Source organism: Miniopterus natalensis, chromosome 12, assembly GCF_054644295.1.
Source record: "Miniopterus natalensis isolate mMinNat1 chromosome 12, mMinNat1.hap1, whole genome shotgun sequence".
In the NCBI taxonomy this organism is placed as follows: Eukaryota; Metazoa; Chordata; class Mammalia; order Chiroptera; family Miniopteridae; genus Miniopterus; species Miniopterus natalensis.
The window spans coordinates 4,913,969-4,934,581 of NC_142092.1; the positions used below are offsets into that span (position 1 = coordinate 4,913,969).

Sequence of the window (20,613 nt, forward strand, 5' to 3'; positions counted from 1 at the left end):
ACCCGACAAGTGGTGCCATGGCTGCCTCGGCGGGACCGGCCGCGCTGACTAGTTGGCCCTGCCCTGGCACCGACCAATCAGTGGAGGCCACAGCCCTGATAGGACACACGGGGAAAGCTGGTGACTATTCTACTGAGACCTTCCCCTGGGACCTCCCCTAAATTGCTACCTTTAGAAAACAGATACAAATCCTTAGGCAGGGGATCCAGTGCTCTCTCTCTAGAGCAAGCCCCCATCTTTCCCCTGATTTTCCCCCCAGTTTTAAAGCACTCACTGTTTATTAATTGACCAGATTACAAACGTAACCAAGGTGGATTCCTTGGTTCATTCTCCTGATAAGCCTGTTGGTCTGGTCCTTGCTGTTCCAGCATCTCCACCTTCTACAAAATGGGTGGTCTGTTCCTTCACTCCACCCTGTGGAGAAGATAATTTGAAGAGTCACAGGAAGCTGTTTGCTCTTTTGAAGCACTTTCCAACAGTATAGATCTCAGGGACTAGTTCCTCCATGCAGACGATGCCGTTTACCAAGAGACCGAGCCATCAATGTGTTATCTGTGGGGCAATTCACTTTTTGTTGATTTTGCCATAACCACACTTGTAGGTTAGTCCATTTACTGACTTCAGGTTTGAGCTCCTCAATGCAATGTATGGTCCCACCATCCTCAGCATATTAATTGTAGCTTTGTTGAGCTTAACAAAGCTGTCGTTGGAGATCTGTGAAGGCGCAGAAGCTGCGCACCTTGCGGACTTTTGGGCCACAGCACTGACACCTCTGATCCTGAGGACATGTGCCAATCTTGTTCCGCAGGGACATGGAAGTCCCCAGCTTTTCTTGTCATCTTAGCCACTCGAGTTTCAGTTCTGTGCATCTGCCTGTATTCCTTGTGATTGTGCTTAGCTTTTTCACAGATAAGCTTCCTCCTTGCCTTTCAAAGCATCTTTGGGGCAGCTTCTTTCTCAGGCGCTTGATCTTCAGCTCTGCAAGATTCCTTTGCGTTTTCTTACGGGTTTCAGACAGCAGGCACCTCCTTCTCTTCTGCACCCTCCATGGTTCCAGCCGGAGAAGTTCACTCGGTCCTTCCCCCAGGCGCGTTACCTTTGCTTTCCTTCTCGAAGCTACTTTTGCCTCTGTGCCTGTTTCCTGAGTCCACGCAGCTCAGTTGGCTCACTTCTGCCTCTGTGAATGTTGACTGTTAACTCTCTTGCACCCACCCAAGTAAAAGAAGTGTGTCTATCATTTTACTTTCCTCCAATCCCAGAGGTTTCCCCCTTTGCTTTCTCCTGCCTTCCAAACCTATCACCAATGGATTTCATGTAAGCCGCTTACGCTCCTCTTTGGACTGTGATGTATAAAACAAGGTGCAGAACTGACATTCTCAGGAGCATTATCTCAATCTGTTGAGATTTTGCTTCATGGCATTTGTTGACAGTTTGGCTCAAATAAACTCACAAAAATTCTTCACAGGTTTGAATGTTTCTCACGCTGACAGAGGGGCTCACACCCTAAGCGGGATGAGCAAGTCGGAGTCACGAGGCTGCAGGGTCCTCCTGCCTCTCCACACTCGTCTCCTCTCTTCCATTTCTTCCCTTTGCTCGGCCTCAACATTTGCCTTTTCGCCTCCTTACCGTTTCTCTCTGAAGTTAAATTCCCCTGGAGACTTCTCTGTGGGGCCCCTTCCCGCCCTCATGTCCCTCCCGCCGGCAGCCTCTGCAGCGGCCCTTAGAAGGTGCCCTTAGGAAGCGGCGCTGAGACCCTCCGCCCTGCCATCTGACGGCTCTTTCTCAGCTAAGGCTCGCTTGCGGGAGTGATGCCGTGACAGAGACCTGGCTGACATTCAGCAGGAAGGAGGAAAGGAAGACCAGACAATACAGCCTGCCATTCTGCAGCTTTGCAAGAAAGCCGCCTTAAACACCCTCCAAGTCTGTTCCCCAAGGATCGATGGGGGAGGGACTGGGCAAGGACAGTTTGGACACATGCCCAGTAAGGTCTGAGTGACATGGGAAGGTGTTTACCTGTCAGTCACACCTTGAACAAGTCAGTGACCAGAACAGGCATGGCCACTGCAAGGGCTCAAAACCTGAATATTTGAACTCCTGGACAAAGGGAGCTCACTTGCTCTTGGCCCTCTAGCCCTCTGGGGACCCCTGTTGCAGGGGGCACATCCCCCTGCATCCGCCCACGTGGCCCAAGGCATGTGGACTCCACACAATGGATTAATAGACTGAATCTGCCCGATGCTGAACGGGACCGGCTGCAACGTGGAACGGAGACTGGACACTGGCCCTGCTTCTGGCTCTGCAGGGTCCCCAGCTGCCCCTTTTCCAGGACTGGGTCCAGGGACGTGGAACTTTGCAACCTGAGGAATGTAACCCCGTGCAAATAAAGCCCAGTACCGCGCCTCATCCTCCCTGGGGGCCTCCGAAAGTGCTTATTTTAGTGGTGCCCCAAGAGCCCCGATCCCACTGGTGACTGAGATCCGACTCTCCGGCAACCGTAGCTCATGGTTATTCCGGCAAATGAAAGACAAAACAAAGCCAAGAAGCGCCCTTGAGGCCCGCCGCCCCAGGATCGGCGGCGTCTCTCGCGTCCCGCCTCCCGCCAGCCAGGCCTCTGTGTTCCGGACTTCCCGAAGGCAGTCCCTTGGCTTTCCCGGTAGACGGCATTTCCTGGAAGAAGAGCGCATTTCCCCCAGGAGGCCGATGAGTCCCTACTTAAACTGGGGGTAGGAAATGACCCTTTCAGGCTGAAAATGCTGCTATATTCAAGACGTCATTCATAGTTGCAGAACAATTTATATTATTATGGTGATAACAGGCTGCCAGCCTTTTCCTATGCAATTCTTTCCATTTTAGCTAAGTGAATACTTTCTCTCTGCCTACTAGAATCATTTGAATAACAAAATATGCAGACTGGTAAGATTAGGCTGCTTTAGGTGAATTCAGCTGAAGCTTCTTATAAAGAAGTTTCTAGAATAAAATGATAACTTAGAATAAAATGATAACTCACCATAGGTGATTTAGCAGCTTCGACAGTGGAAATAGGTTCAATAAAGTAATGAGATCCTTTGAAGCAAAATTCAGCTTTGGTGTTTGGCAGGAAGAGGAGACTTGCAGACTCTGAATTCCAACTTCAGAGTTTTTCTTTTTCTTCTCGTGGCTCAGTGAAAAAGAGGCTGCAGGACCGCGGCGAGGGCCTGGTGCGCATGTCGGAAACCAGAACTATGCTCTTGGTCAAAACGGGCACTTCACTTCCAAATTGCCTTTTTACACCTATCTGGAAATACACCGCTGTGTCTGTGAAATTCATCTGTCTTAGAAATGCAAAATGCAAATTTTTTTGCAAAACCTGATTTTTAAAAAAAATATATTTTTATTGATTTCAGAGAGAGGGAGAGGGAGAGAGAGAGAGAAATGTCAATAGTGAGTCATCGATTGGCTACCTCCTGCACGCCCCCTGCTGGGGATCGAGCCTGCAACTGGGATGTGTGCCCTGACCGGGAATCAACCTTGACCTTCTGGATCCTAGGTCGATGCTCAACCGCTGAGCCACGCTGGCTGGGCCAAAACCTGATTCTTAAAACTGTATTTGTATTTGAAATGTTTCTTCTTTGAATAAATGCACAAATGGCAGAATTTCAGGTGACACTGACATGTAAGTATCTTTCAGCATGTTTGGTTCTGAATTACTCCTGTGTGATACAATGTGTCCCTTTTGTTTAATTCCTAGCTCAAGACACCCCCTGTCAGAACTATAAAATGACTGCTTGTGACCTCCTTGTCTTCCTTCACTCCTCCTTAATAAATTCTATGGACTCGAGTCATATTTATTCTCTCAATCCTCATATTCAGGATGTTACTACATTTTGCAAAAACTCATTAGTGATTCTCCCTACCTGTGTCTGCTAGGTATTGAAATGTTTCTACAATTTGGCCTTTATTGATCTCTTGGACCTATTTCCTTTGAACTGAATGCTCATATTTTATTTGCAATTACAGCTGGATCAGCACCACTGGTTCTCTCCTTTCATGTCCTGGCTTTCACAGAATCCTTACTCCCTTGAGCACTAGCACTGCCCTAGCTCAAAGATATCTAGCTTAAGTTTATTTCTATGTTTTCAGTAAAAAAGTAATGACTTTCCTTTTGATACCATTGTAAATAACCCAGTTATTAATAACTGGAAAGGAGCGAAGGCATGCCAGTCGTGCAGCCTTGCCAGAAAGCTGCATGTCCAGTAAAGTCTGGGTGAAACAGGAAAGGTGCTCGCTTGTCGTCACACCTGGGAACAGGTCACTGGCCAGAGTAGTCATGGCCACTGCAAGCAAGGGAAGATCTGAGATATGTAAACTCCAAAACGAAAGAGTTCCCTCTTGCGGCTGGTCTCCCGGTTCTCCTGTTGCATGGGTGTGCTCTCTCCTGCATTTGCCTGCAAGGCCCACAGCCATGTGGGCCCCACACAATAGACTGATGGGCTGCAACTAGCCTGATGCTACATCGGACCCAGCTCCACCACGGAACAGAAGCTCTGGACTTTGCTTCCAGCTCTACTGAATCCCCAGCTGCACCTCTTCCAGGACTGGATTAAGGGAAATGGGACTTTGCAAACCCAAGGCTGTAATTCCATGCAAATAAAAATCACCCATCCTCCATGGGGGCCTCCAGAAATGATTATTTCAGTGGCTCCCCAGGTACCCTGCTTCCCCTAGCAATGGAGAAAGGCCATCCGCACATTTCTCTGATAACACTTTCACATTCAGCTGTAAAATACCACTTTTCGGTTTACATTCCAACTTTATTTGCACCCATGTCAATGGCTTCCTTATCTCCTCAGCCAGAGAGGAGCTACGTTGCACCACCTAAGAATAAGCCATACGAAGTGGTATATTGATTTTCTTAACAGATCATTTATAATGTTTAGACAATGAGTTTGGAGTTAAATTTGGTTTCTGAAGACCTTTGTTTAAGTACAAAAAGATAAGTTGATTATAAAGGCGAAGGCCATTGTTAAAAGCTCTGAGAGCTCTGAGATTTTTTCCTAGTTGCAAGCTAACAAGTTATATTGCCATCATTTCAGGGATGCTAGCAGAAGCTATGAGACTCCTAGACTCCTGGGTCAAAGACAAAAGACATGACTTCATCAATAGCAGCAGCCAGAAGTTCAGAATTGTGCCCATTTACTGAGCTCCAAGTCCCACCGGGTGATGTGGGGACTGTCAGGTTAACACTCGCACACAATGTGGGTTGTGCTCCCGGAGAGGGATTCTGACCTTAGGAGCACAAGTCCGTTATAACCGCCAATAAGCATGCATGCCCTTTGCTCTGGGAGCAAACAAGATCTTTATTTTCCAGGACTGTTTGCTATGCAAATATTCTTGCAAAGATAGTCTGGAGCAAAGAACAATTATTACCTCACTTGCAGAATTTGCAGAAAAGTGAGAGACATGTGAAGGACTGTCTGGCAAGAATGTCAACCTCTTACTACGATACCATATTGGCTTCTGGAAATTTCCCCTGTTAGGGCTCTAATCCTTTCGCCAATCTGATTCAGGGGCTGGAACCCAATTCATTAATTTTCTTCCTCATAGAGCATTTAGTCAAAGCTACTGTTAATAAGACTCTAAGAAGGGTGATATCAAACTGCAATATTGACATCAAGCATGACCACTGACTGACCCAGCCAACTGAATAAAACGCCATCAGGGTGTGCGCTGTAAATACAGGGGGTCTTTCCCTAGTTCCTGAATTGATCTTCCTTTACCTTCATCCATTTATAATTATTTCAAATATTTTTTCTCTATCTAATGAGAATCTCATCAGGCAGTGTTTTCATTTTGCCTCAGCTGTTACACATAATTTAGAAAATTTAAGAGGAGAAGAAGTGTATTGCATTTGACCACATTTTTACTCTTTTTGTTTTCCTTCCTTTCTGATGTTCCAAGTTTTCTAATTCTATCATTTTCTTTCTATTTAGAAAACATTCTTTATCCATTTTTAACATGTAGGTCTGCTGGAGACAAATTTTCTTAGTTTGTTTCATCATTTGAAAATGTCTTGATCTCCCTTATTTTGTAGGATACTTTATCTAGATATAAAATTGTGGATGAAGTTCTTTTCTTTCAACACTTGACAAACGTTGTAAAACTCTAAGACCTCCTTGCTTTTTGATTTAAAAAGAATGCCTTTATTGGGATTGTTTTACCATACAGATGCTTTAAAAATTTTTTCAGTATTGAGAAGTTTAATTGTGGTGTGTCTTGTTGTGCATTTCTTTGGGTTTATCATCCTTGGGATTTAATAAGCTTCTTGAATCTGTAAGTTTTTGTCTTTTGTCAAATTTAGAAAATATTCAACCATGATTTCTTTGAATACCTTTTCAACCCCACCCTCTTTCTTCACTCCTAGTATTTCAGTGTGATTAATGTTAAATCTTTGTTAAAGTCCCACAGTTCTCTGAGGCTCTGGCCCTTTTCATTTTGTCAGTTTATTCTTATGTTGTTCAGACTGTTTCATTTCATTGTTCTCTCTTCCAGTTCATTCATTCTTTCCTTTGTCTTCTCCAATCTGCTGCTCAACCCATCCACTGAGTTTTTATTTAGATTACTGTGTTTTTCCATTATAAAATTTCCACATGGTTCATCTTTTTTTTAATTTAAATTTTTATTGTTGACACTATTGCAGGTGTCGCCCATTCCCCAGCCCCCTTGGCCCACCTCCACCCAGCCCTCTTCCCCCTTTGGCCCTCCCACACTACTTACTGTCATGTCCATGGGCTATGCATATATATTCTTTACCGAATCCCATCACCTTTCTTTTAACAGTTCCTCCTTTTCCCACATTTGTCAGTTTATTCCATGTATTTGTGTCTCTGCTCTATTTTGTTCATCAGTTTATTTTGTTCATTAGATTCCACATATTGGTAAGATCATATGGTGTTTGTCTTTCTCTGCCTGGCTTATTTCGCTTAGCATAATTATCTTGAGGTCCATCCATGTTGTGGCAAAGAGTAAGAATTCCTTATTTTTTATAGTATTCCATGGTGTAAATGTATCACAGCTTTTTTTTATCCACTCATCTATCAATGGGCACTTGGACTATTTCCAGATCTTGGCTGTTGTAAATAATGCTGCCATAAGTATTGGGTGCATATATTCTTTCTGATGGGTGTTTCTGGATTCTTGGGATATATACACAGAAGTGGGATCACTGGGTAAAGGTAGTTCCATTTTTAATTTTTTGAGGACCCTCCATACTGTTTTCCACAGTGGCTGCACCCGTCTGCATTCCCACCAGCAGTGTATAGGGTTCCCCTTTCTCCACACCCAGACAAGCACCTTGTTTGTTAATTTATTGATGGAGCCATTCTGACAGGTGTGAAGTGATACCTCATTGTGGTTTTAATTTGCATCTCTCTGATGATTAGTGACGTTGAGCATTTTTTCACATGTCTCTTGTCCATCCGTATGTCCTCTTTGGAGAAGGGACTATTCAGGTCCTTTGCCCATTTTAAAATTGGATTGTTTGTCTTCCTGGTGTTGTGTTGTATAAATTCTCTATATATTTTGGAGATTAACCCCTTTTCAGATGAATCATTCATGAATATGTTCTCCCATATGGTGGGTTCCATTTTCATTTTGTTGATTGTTTCTTTTGCTTTTTAGTTTGATGTAGTCTCATTTGTTTATTTTTTCCCCTGTGTTTCCCTTGCCCTCAGAGACATATTATCAAAAATATTGTTCCAAAATATGTCTGAGATTTTACTGCCTATGTTTTCTTCTAGGATTTTTATGGCTTCATGACTTACATTCAAGTCTTTTATACATTTTGAGTTTATTCTTGTGTGTGGTGTAAGTTGGTGATCTAGTTACATTTTTTTTTGCATTTTTTTTCAATTTTTCCAGCACCATTTATTGAAGAGACTGTTTTTACTCCAATGTATGCTCTTGCTTCCTTCATCAAATATTAATTAACCATAAAGGATGGGTTGATTTGGGGGTTCTCTGTTCTGTTCCGTTGATCTATATGCTTGTTCTTGTGCCACTACCATCCTCTTTTGATTATACTGACTTTGTACTATAGTTTGATATCTGGTATAGTGATCTCTCCAACTTTCTTCTTTTTTCTCAAGATTGCTGACACTATTCGGTGATGATGATGATGATGATGGTGTTGATGATGATGATGGTGATGATGGTGACGATGATGACAATGATGATGATGACGATGATGATGATGATGGTGATGGTGATGGTGATAATGATGACGATGATGATGATGGTGATGATGGTGATGATGATGGTGACATTGATGATGATCAGGGGAGGAGAAGAAAGTAGTAGGAGGAGAAGATGATGAGGACAATGGCCTTAGCTCTTGATTATCCTATTTGATGAGTTTGAATTCAAGTAAGAAATTGTTAAAGAAGGAAAAGAGTAGGGTTTAAGAATGACACACTTTAAAAAATGTATTTATTGATTGCTTGATTTGAGAGAGAGGAAGAGAGAGAGATTGACTTGTAGTTCCACTTATTTATGCATTCATTGGTTGACTCTTGTAAGTTCACTAACCGGGGATTGAACCCACAACCCTGGCATATTGGGATGACAGGCTAACCAGCTGTGAGCTACCTGGCCAGGACAAGAATGAAAAGCTCTTATATGCCTGGGGCTATAAGTTATTAGGCACCAAGGAATATGGGATCAAAATCAATAAGGTGAAAAGCCCCAGCCGGTGTGGCTCAGTGGTTAGAGAGTCAGCCTGCACACCTAAGTGTCCTGGGTTCAATTCCTGGTCAAGTCCAGGTACCTGGGTTGCAGGTTCCATCTCTGGGCCCGGTTGGGGCTCGTGTGGGAGACAACCAATCGATGTGCCTCTCTCACATAGGTACCTCTCTCTACCTGTCCCTCCCTCTCTTCCACTCTCTAAAAATCAATGGAAAAAATATCCTCGGGTGAGGATTAACAAAAAGAAAAAAATTTAAATATATATAAATAAATTTAAAAATGAAGCAAAATAAATAACAGAAAATGCAGGGGGAAACCTTTGTAAAAATAGCTGGATCAAGTGGGATCAAGTCTTCACTGTCAGTTGACAGTTGGTTTACTCAAGTAAGTAAAGGCAACAACAATACAAACAATATAATTAACAAAGAGGGTGAAGTAACAGATGTGCAGTGAACTCTGCGCTTTATAAAAAGAGTACACTTTGTCTTCAAGTGTCCACTGACCTTTTATGAAAGTTAACCTATGACAGAACAAAAAAGCCTTAGTTGACTATAAACACACACACACAGACCATAATCTCTGAACACAAGCTAATAACGTAGAATTAACAATACCAACAAAATAACTACACTGATATTAAAAAAACTGTCCAATAATTTTTGTTCCAAAAAAGGGAAAAAATCTAAATTTATACAATGGTTACAAGAATTCTACAGCTTAAAAGTTCTGAGCTAAAACTAAAGAAAAAATAATGAAAAGAAACCAATTAAAATTTTAATATGAGAAGTTTGAAAACAAAAAAGGAAATATTATTAAAAATTAAAAATAGAAAGTTAATAAAATAGAAATTAGAAGAATGGAAATATAGCTAATTCTAAGACTTGGTCCTGCTGGGGTGGAGGAGAGGGGAGTTGGTGGAAAGGCAAAGCCACTGACCAACATAATCAAGAGAAAAGATGTAATAGCATGAAGAGAGAGAGAGAGAGGGAGAAGAGAGAGAGGGAGAGGGAGAGGGAGAGGGAGAGGGAGAGGGAGAGGGAGAGGGAGAGGGAGAGGGAGAGGGAGAGGGAGAGGGAGAGGGAGAGGGAGAGGGAGAGGGAGAGGGAGAGGGAGAGGGAGAGGGAGAGGGAGAGGGGAGAAAGTAAATATCCTAGATACAAATAATAATGTAAAAATTCAGGGGACAAAATTTTGAAATTGAACTTTTAATTTTAAGATAGTTGTATATTTATATGCAATTATAAGAAATAACACAGACAAATCGGGGTGTCCTCTTTATCTAGTTTCCCAAATGGTGACATCACAAAAATCAGCATGGTGACATTTATGGTCAAATATAGCATAACTGCATCACCAGAAGATCTTTCCTGTTGACTTTTACAGCTCAGCCCTCTGCTCCCAGTCCCTACTCAACCCCTGGCCATCACTAATCTGTGTTTTATTTCTCTAATTTTGTCATTTCAAGAATAATATTAATGGAATATGTATTATATAACCTGCATAACTTTTGGGATTAGCTTTTCCAAGACTTTAATTTTTTAGACTGTTTTAGATTTGCAACAAAGCTGAGAAGGTATAAAGATTTTTTCATTACCCCATGCCCTGACACATCTATAACCACCCCCCGCCATGAGCATCCCCCACTAGATTGGTTGTTTTTTATAAGTGAAGAACCTAGATTGACACATCATAATTACTCAGAGTTCACTGGGGTTCACTGTTGTTGAACATTCTATGAGTTGGACAAATGTATAATGACATGGATTCATAGTGTCACACAGAGTGTTTTTACCACCCTAATGGTCTTTTGTGCTCTGCTTATTCATCTCACCATCTCCCCCAAAAGCCTGGCAGCCACCAGACTTTTTATTGTCCCCATAGTTCTGTCTTTTCCAGAATGTCATACCGCTGGAATCATATGGTATGTATTCTTTGCAGACTGGTTCTTTCACTTCGAGCACACATTAAAGATTCCTTCATGTCATTTCATGACTTGATAGTTCATTTCTTTTTAGCACTGACTAATATTCCATTGTTTAAATTTATCCATCCCCCACTGAAGGACATCCTGGGTTCCTTCCAAGCATTGGCAGTTATGAATAAAGCTGCTATAACCCAACATGTACAGGTTTTCTTGTGGACATACGTGTTCAGTTCCTTTGGGAGAGACTGATTTCAGGGCCATTTGGTAAGAGTATGTTTAGTTTTGTAAAAATCTCCCAAACTATCTTACAAAGTAGCTGAACTATTTTGCATTCCAATCAGCAATGAATGAGAGTTCCTGCTGCTTCACATCCTCATCAGCATTCGGTGGTGTCAGTTTTCCAGATTTTCAACATTCTAACAGGTGTGTAGTGGTGTCTCATAGCTGTTTTACTGTGCATTTCCCTGACGATATATGATGTAGAGCATTTTTCCATATGTTTATTTGCAGCATGTATATCTTTTTTGGTGAGGTGTTTGTTAAGGTTTTTTTCCCTTTTTTGTTCATTTTCTTATTATTAAGTTTTAAGAGTTCTTTGTCTGTTTTGGACAATAGTTCTTGGTCAGATATGTTTTTGCAAATATGCTTTCTCAATATGTGACTTGTCTTCTCACTCTCCTGACAGGGTCATTGCAGAGAAGAGAATTTTAATCCAACATACCTCTGGTATTGTATCTAAAAAGTCATCATCATACCTAAAGTCATCTAGATTTCCTCCTATGTTGTCTCCTAGGAGTTTTATAGTTTCATATTTTAAATTTAAGTTTATAATACATTTTGAATTAATTTTGTGAAGGTCTCTGTCTAGATTTATTTATTTTTGTATGTGGATGTCAATTGTTCCCACCCCATTTGCTAAAGAGATTATCTCTGCTTCAATGTATTTTCCTTGTTCCTTTGTCAAAGATAAGTTGCCTACATTTATGTGGGTCTATTTTTGGGCTCTCTCTAGTCCATTTTTCTATTTGTCTGTTCTTTGGTCAATAACACACTGTCTTGATAGATTTCTAATAAGACTTGATGTCAAGTAGTGTCCATCCTCCAACCTTGCTCTCCTTCAATATTGTGTTGGCTCTGCTTGGTCTTTATCTCTTGAGATAAACTTTAAACCTTAGAATCAGTTGTTGCTTTCCACAAAAGACCTCCATTGAAACTTTGTTTAGGATTGCGTTGAATCAAAACATCAAGCTGGGGAAAACTGACATCTTGACAATATTGAGTTGTTCCATCCATGAACATGGACTGTCTCTCCATTTATTTAGTACTACTTTGATTCATCCATTATGGTTCTGCTCATATAGATCTTGTACATATTTTATTAGATTTATATCTGAGATTGTCTCTGGGCAAAGAAGCAGCAGCAGGAGGTGCATCACTCAGCAAAGCTCTAGGCACAAATCGGAGTGTTACACCTGAGGCAGCACAGGGGACAAGATAGCTGCTGCACAGGGACTTGAGTGTCCCTCTCCAGGCCATGGAGCCTGGGCTTGAGCTGCCAGGTCAGGATGGAAGAAATCAAGGAGGGGCCTGCCAAAACTCCTTCTTGGGTGGTGTGGCGAGCTCAGGGGATACTTCCTTTGTTATCCTGGGCTCAGTCCACCTCTTGGAGAGCTCCAGCCACACTGCAGTCACCTCTCCTGATGGGGGCAGCAGTTGTTCATCAGGTAGGTGGCCTTTTGTCAGGGAGGCAAGGCTTTTACAGGTGGCTGGCCAGGCACTAAGCACATGTGGTCCCCTAGCCACATCCTGGTTCAGAACAGAGGTGTCCAGGTGACTAGGTGGCATCAGGAGACTGCACCTGTATCTGCATTTTCTAGGGGAGAAAACTGAGAATGAGCACAGGCACAGCACTGCCTGGAAGGCTGCATTTATGGATTTGAATCAATGGATGCCTGTTTCCAGGCACCAGCCTCTGTCACCCTCTCTTCTCGTTTCCTCTTCTTATGGAGACCTCAGGGACCGAATCATTTGTTAAATTTATGTACACCAATTTCTATTTGGAATGTGATGCTCTGGCCGAGAGAAAAGTGTGAAAGCCAAGATTTTGATACAGAAACCCCCAAATTGCCGACAGGTGTACGGCTGGGCTGCTTTGCCCCGCCCCTGACTGTGGGCAGCGAGTCTCGGCTTCCTGTGGCTATTGAGCCAGCAGGACAGCCAGCAAGGCAGGGCTCTGTGGCTCAGCTGCACTTTCTAATCCCTCTGGTTTTCACTTTACAAAAGAGAAAGCTGAGCCCAGAGGAAGAGAAATGTTTTGCCTTAGGCCATGTTTTGCAGAGCTGGTGCAAATTGGGGCTGGTACGGACCACTTGCAGAAATCCCCAGGAGAGAAGCAGTCACAACAGGACACAGGCACAGGCAGGCTGGTGACTCACGCCATATAAATGACCACGTGCAAACTAGACTTCCTCTGCCTAGTTTATTACCAGTGGTCGGCAACACAGGCCTATTCCCTTCATGAGCTTCCTTACAGAGAAGACAGACAGCACAACCAACAGTACCATTTGGAGTCACGTGGCCATTTCCACCGAACAGCCAAAATAAATGTAATATCGCTCCTTGTCCCAAGAAAATACCCCCTGTGGATGAGCAGCACTATGGTTATCTTTGCTACTGCTGGAGATCAAAGATCTGAAATCAAGGAATGTCACCTGGGGGACAGGCTGAGACAACCCCTGCAGTGTTGGCCTGCGAGCCGGTTCCCTTTGCTGCCTCCAGCCCAGCCACAGGGCCTTGTCACCATCAACGTCACCACCCAGCATCTCCCCCTCCACAAGGCCCTCAGTTTCATTTTTTTTTTTTTTTAAATTTTGTCAATGGTTTTGCAAAAGGAAGGCAGGAGTGCTGCATCACCATCCTAATAATAGCCCAGATTTAACACTTTTCCAATTCTGCTTTGAAAAACAGGAATTTTTAAAAGCTGATTAGCATTCAAAATCCGCACTCATGGAAATGAGGAATCACAGAAGCCCAGCCATCTGCATGCTGTGCGCAGCACAGTGGGTCCTGGTCTCTTCAGCAGAAAGGATGTGGCTGGTTGATTACACAGCGTGCGTCCCCAGGCCTGGAAGGGTGGCCAGAGCCAGGTTTCTTTCAACGTTTCCTTTTCAACTGAGCATTTGGAATTTCCCTGCAGTTAACATTCTCTGTCCTAACACTTCCTATACCCCATGTGTCTCCTTTTCATAGGTGGCTTCGAGCGCCTGTGGGGACATAGTGAAATCATGACGTAGTACTGATGCCTTCAGTGGGTGCTCAGCCTGAGACAAGACAAGGATTCAGGAGGGAGGTGCTGGCCCCTCAACAGCCTCCAACCTCCCTGCACATCAGGGTGCCTCATTTTTTTTTATTGTTCAAAATATTACAGATGTCCCCTTTTTTCACAGTGACCCCTTCCACCCTGCACCCACTCCCCTCCCCAGGCCTTCACCACACTATTGTCTGTGTCGATGGATCATGCATATATGCATGTAAATTCTTTGGTTAGTCTCTGCCCACCTACCCACCCCAACGTTCCCTCTGAGATTCGTCAGTCTGTTCCATGCTTCTATACCACTGTGTCTGTTTTGTTCATCAGATTATTATGTTCTTTAGATTCCACATATAAGTGAGATCATGTGATGTTTGTCTTTCTCTGCCTGGCTTATTTCATTTAGCATAATTCTCTCCAGGTCCCTTCATGCTGTCCCAAAGGGTACGAGATTCTTCTTCTTTACAGCTGCATAGTATTCCCTGGTATGAATGTCCCACAGCTTTTTATCCACTCATCTACTTATGGGCAGTTGGCCTTTTCCAGATCTTAGCTATTGTAAACTGTGCTGCTATAAACATAGGGGTGCATATATTCTTTCTGATTAGTGTTTCAGGATTCTTAGGAATTCCTAGAAGTGGTATCACTGGGTCAAAAAGCAGCTCCATTTTTAATTTTTTAAGGAAACTCTATACTGTTTTTCATAGTGGCTGCACCAGTCTGCATTCCCACCAGCAGTGCACCAGGGCTCCCCTTTCCCCACACCCTCACCAGCACATGTTGTTTGTTGATTTGTTGATGGAGCCATTCTGACAGGTGTGAGGTGATACCTCATTGTGGCTTTAATTTACATATTTCTGATGATTAACAACATTGAGCATTTTTTCATGTCTCTTGGCCATCTGTATGTCTTCTTTGGAGAAGTGTCTATTCAGGTCCTTTGCCCATTTTTTAATTGGATTGTTAGTCTTCCTCTTGCTAAGTAGTATGAGTTCTTTGTACATTTTGGAAATTAGACCCTTATCAGGTGCATCCTTGGCAAATATGTTCACCCATATAGTGGAGTTCCTTTGTATTTTGAGGCTGGTTTCTTTTGCTGTGCAGAAGATTTTTAGTTTGATGGAATCCTATTTGTTTATTTTTTTGTTTGTTTCTCTTGCCCTAGGTGATGTATGGGTGAAAATTCTACTATGTGAGATGTCTGTGACTTTACTGCCTATGTTTTCTTCCAGAATTTTTATGGTTTCGTGAGTTACATTTAAGTGTTTTATCCATTTTGGATTTATTTTTGTGTATGGAGTAAGTCGGTGGTCTAGTTTCATTTTTTGCAAGTACCTGTCCAATTTTCCCAGCACCATTTATTGAAGAGACTGTCTTTACTCAACTGTATGCTCTTGCCTCCTGTGTCTAATATGACCAAAATGGCGTGGGTCTGTTTCTGGGGTCTGTGTTCTGTTCTACTGATCTATATCTCTGTTGCTGTACCAATACCAGGCCGTTTTGATTACAGTGGCTTTGTAGTATAGTTTGATATTTGATAAAGTGATTCCTCCAAGTTTGTTCTTCTTTCTCAAGATGGCTGCAGCTATTCAGGGTTCTTTTTGGTTCCATATAAATTTTTGGAATATTTGTTCTAGCTCTGTCAAATATGCTGTTGGTATTTTAATAGGACTTGCATTGAATCTTTAGATTGTTTTGGGTAGTTTGGACATTTTAATGATATTAATTCTTCCAATCCATGAACATGGTATATTCTCTCACTTGTTTATATCTTCCTCTATTTCTTTTTTCAGTGTCCCCTAATTTTCCAAGTACACATCTTTTACTTCCTTCGTTAAGTTTATTCCTATGTATCTTATTTTTTTAGTTGTAACAGTAAACAGTGGTATTTTTTTTTTCTTTCTCTTTCTGAGAGATCATTGTTGGTATATAAAAATGCCGTCAATTTTAAGATGTTAATTTTGTATCCAGTTACCTTGCCAAATTCATTTATCAAATCTTGGAGTATTTTGGTAGACTCCTTAGGGTTTTCTATGTACAATATCATATCATCTGCAAATAACGACAATTTTACTTTCTCCTTTCCAATTTGGATACTGTTTATGTTTTCTTCCTGTCTGATGGCTGTGGCTAAACTTCCAGTACTATGTTGAATAAGAGTGGTGAAAGTGAACATCCTTGTCTTGTTCCTGTTTTTAAGGGAAATGGTTTTAGTTTTTAACCATTGGGTATGATGTTGGCTGTAGGTCTGTCATATATGGCCTTAATTATGTTGAGGTATGATCCCTCTATTCCCACTTTGCTCAGAGTTTTTATCAAAAATGGGTGTTGGCTTTTGGCAAATGCTTTTTCTGCATCTATTGATATGATGATATGATTTTTGTCCTTCATTTTGTTTATGTGATGTATCACATTTATTGATTTGTGAATATTATACCAGCCTTGCATCCCCAAAATAAATCCCACTTGGTCGAAGTATATGATCTTTTTAATGTTTTGCTGGACCTGGTTTGCTAGTATTTTGTTGAGGATTTTAGCATTTATGTTCATCGGGGATATTGGCTTGTGATTTTCTTTCTTAGTAGTATCTTTATCTGGTTTTGGGATTAGGATGATGTTGGCCTCCTAAAAAGAGTTTGGGAGTTTTCCCTCCTCTTGAATTTTCTGGTATAGTTTGAAGAGAATAGGTGTTAATTCTTCTTTGAATGTTTGGTAAAACTCGCCTATAAATCCATCTGGCCTGGACTTTTTTTTCTGGGAGTTTTTTTATTACTGCTTCAATTTCATTAGTTGTTATTGGCCTATTCAGGTTTTCTGCCACTTCCTGATTCAGCTTTGGAAGACCGTATGTTTCTAGGGATTTGTACATTTCACTCAGGTTGTTGGCATATAATTGTTCATCCTATTTTCCTATGATCCTTTGTATTTCTTTTGGGTCAGTTTTTATATCGCCTCTTTCATTTCTGATTTTATTTATTTGGGTCCTCTTGTTTCTTGGTGAGTTTGGCTAAAGATGCATCAATCTTATTTATCTTTTCAAAGAATCAGCTCTTGATTTCATTGATTTTTTATATATTTTTTTTAGTCTCCAGGTCATTGATTTCTGCTCTGATCTTTATTATTTCCTTCCTTCTATTTCTTCAGGCTTTTCTTGCTGTTCTCATTCTAGTTATTTTAGTTGTTGTGTTAGAAGGTTTATTAGAGCTTTTTCTTGTTTTTTGAGATAGGCCTGTACTGCTGTGAACTTTCCTCTCAGGACTGCTTTCACTGTGTCCCATCGATTTTGGGTTGTTGTCTGTTAATTTCATTTTTTTCATGAAGGGTTTAATTTCTTTCTTGATCTCATTGGGAACCCATTTACTGTTTAATAACATGCTATTTAGCCTCCATGTGTTTGAATATTTTTGAGTTTTTCATAATGGCTGAATTCTAGTTTCACGGCCTTGTGATCTGAGAATATGATTGATATGATTTCAATCTTCTTGAATTTGTAGACTTATTTTGTGCCCTAACATGTGGTCTATTTTTGAGAATGTTCCATGTGCACTTGAGAAGAATGTGTATTCTGCTGATTTGGGAGGAAATGTTCTGTAAATGCCAATTAAATCCATTGTATCTAGTGTGTCATTTAAGGTCTCAGTTTCCGTTGATTTTTTTGTCTTGATGATCTATCCAGTGATGACAGTGGGATGTTAAAGTCCTACACTATGAATGTGTTGCTGTTGATCTCCCCCTTAAAGTCCACCAAGAAATTTTTTATGTATTTAGGCGCTCCTATATTAGGTACATATATTTATAAGGATTATTTCCTCCTGTTAGATTGATTCCTTCAGTATTATGTAGTGACCTTCTTCATCTCTTGTTATGGTCTTTATTTTGAAGTCTAGTTTGTCAGAAATAAGTATTGCTACTCCAGCTTTTTTTTCATTTCCATTTGCATGGAATATTTTTTCCATCCCTTCACTTTCAGCCTGTATGAATCTTTGCTCTCAGGTAGTTGTCTAATAGACAGGATATATATGGGCCCTGTTTTCTTATGCATTCAGCTACCCTATGTCTTTTGATTGGAGCATTTATTCTGTTTACATTTAAAGTTACTATTGATATATACTTATTTAATACTATTTGTTCCCATTTATGTGATGCCTTTCGCTCAATATTTCCTTTTCTTACAGCAGTCTTTTTAACATTTTCTGCAATGCTGGTTTGGTGGTACTGAACTCCTTTATGCTTCTTTTGTCTGGGAAGCTCTTTATTTCACCTTCAATTTTAAATGATAGCCTTGCTGAATAAAGCAGTCTTTGTTGCTTTTCATTACTTTGAGATCTTCATGCCACTCCCTTCTGGCCTGAAGTCTTTCTGTTGAGAAATCCGCTGACAGACAACCTTATAGGGGCTTCCATGTAAGTCACTGCTTGTATCTCTCTTGCAGCCCTTAATATTCTCTCTTTGTCCTTGACATTTGCCATTTTAATTATGATGTGTCTTGGAGTGGGTCTCTTTGGGTCCCTCTTGTTTGGAACCCTCTGTGCTTCCTGAACTTGTGTGGCTTTCTCCTTCACCAGGTTAGGGAAGTTCTCTATCATTATTTCTTGCACCAAGTTTTCTATCCTTTGCTCACTTCCTTCCCCACTTGGTACCCCTATTATGTGAATGATTTTTCACTTCATGTTGTCCCAAAGCTCCCATAGACTGTCCTCATGCTTTTTCAGTGTTTTTTCTTTTTGCTGGTCTGATTGTTTTTTTTTTTCCTACCTTATCTTCTAAATCACTTATTCTATCTTCTGCTTCATTGAGCCTGCTTTTAATCCCTTTCAAAATATTCTTGATATCAGATATAGTATTCCTTATTTCTGCCTGATTCTTGTTTATGATATTTATCTCTTTTTTCACCTTTTTACTAAGTTCCTAGACCTTACCATCAAGTGCCTGTGGTTCTCACTAATTTCCTGGAGCATCTTTATAGTCATTACTCTGAACTCTGTTTCTGATAACTTACTTAACTCTATCTCATCAAGGTACTTTTTTTGGCGACTTTTCCTTTTCTTTAGTTTAGGAGTTGTTTCTTTTTCTCCCCATTTTGGTGACTTAGTGTTTGTATCTGTATTTTAGATATATTTGCTGTCTCCCAGTCTTGTGGTGGGGGATTTTATAGTGCATGTCCAGTGAGACCCAGAGGTGTGTTTTCCTTATACTTCTCAGCTCTTTTTCTGTGTGTCCCTTTTATGGGTTCTTTGGGCTCTCCTGTTGTGAGTGAGTCTAGATTGTTGTTGACCTGTTCTTGGGAGGACTTTCCTCTGAGGTTGGATAACTGTGAGGCTCAGCCACAAACACATTGTGTGAGCTGTTGTTCAGGTGCTGACTAGGCAAAACAAAACACAAACTCCCAGGAAACACACAATAACTTACAAAATATCCTGACAATCACAATGAAAACATCCCAAGAAGAAGTAGAATTGACAGAGCAAAGGAAGAACACAAATGCTAAAGCAAAAAAAGAGAGAGAGAGAGAGAGAAGGAGAGAAGGATATTATTTCTAATAGCAAACATAAAAGAAAATAAGTAAAAATAATAAAATAAAATATAAAAAATAAAGAAGCTCCTGGGAGATAAAAGGGGCAGAGAGAAATTTCTGAAAGAAGGGCGAGCAAAAAATTAAGGGTTGAGAATAGGAATAGGAAAATGTTTGAAAAATAAAAATAAAATAGAGATACAAACACAAACGAACAAAAAGACAGGAAGACATAGAATAAAAGGGAATAAAAAGAAAAGAAAAAAAGAAAGAAAGTTATGCCAATGGAACATGAAGAGAGAGAGGTAAACCCAGGGCATGGAGGGAGGCCAATAAGAGATGTGGGGGTAACTATAGAGAAAAACAGAAAACTTATTGGTTATAATGATAATGTCCCAGCAATTAAGCAGAGAATATCAAGAAAATCTTGATAATAGAACAAAAAGCAAAGCAAAACAAAAAAAACAACAAAAAAACAAGCAAAGCAAGACAAAATCAATTTTTAAAAAATTAATTAAAAAATAAAAACAATTAAAAAATTTAAAAAGAACATTTTTTTCTTTTCCTTTTTTTTTCTAAAACAAAAATAAAAGTCAACCAGATGAGTTTTGTCTGCGCAGCCTATGTTGGCTGCGGCTCACTGTTTTGTGGGCTGATTTCATTCTCCTGGGAGGTGCTTGTGTATCAGCCAATGTGAGGAGCGTCCAGGTTTGGCTCTGGTGTCCTCAGGTCGATGGTTGATCTGAGGCTCTCTATGGACCTCCTCCACCTGTCAGCTACTTTGCCTCCCCCTTGTGGTTGCTTGGTCTTACTCCAGAGTCTTCTGAAGAGTCTTAGGGTGCAGGGTGGCTAGTGTAGCTCAGGGTGTCACTCCCCTTACTTTGAGGCTTCACTGTCAGGCGCTCACTGTGAGGAAGTTAGTCTCTGCTTCAAGGCCAACTCCTCTATTTCTGCCAAATCCTCCGACTCTAGTTGCCCAGGCTCTGGCCTGTTGTAGGTTCAGGTTCACCTCAGCCTGTTGCCTTTTCTGTGTGGGAGTTTCAGTGGCCTGGGCTCAGTGGGTTTGATCAAAAGAGACTCCTGTGAGTACTTTGCCTGCCCAGCCCCCAGCAGGGGTTTCAGCTTTTCCTCCAGCTCCCAAACAGTCCT

The 20,613-nt window shown here is 41.2% G+C and overlaps 1 pseudogene; it reads right to left on the minus strand.

The window, feature by feature from the left end:
• Positions 1 to 280: 280 nt before the first annotated feature.
• Positions 281 to 1,049, minus strand: LOC107529159 (large ribosomal subunit protein uL30 pseudogene; annotated as a pseudogene).
• Positions 1,050 to 20,613: the final 19,564 nt, after the last annotated feature.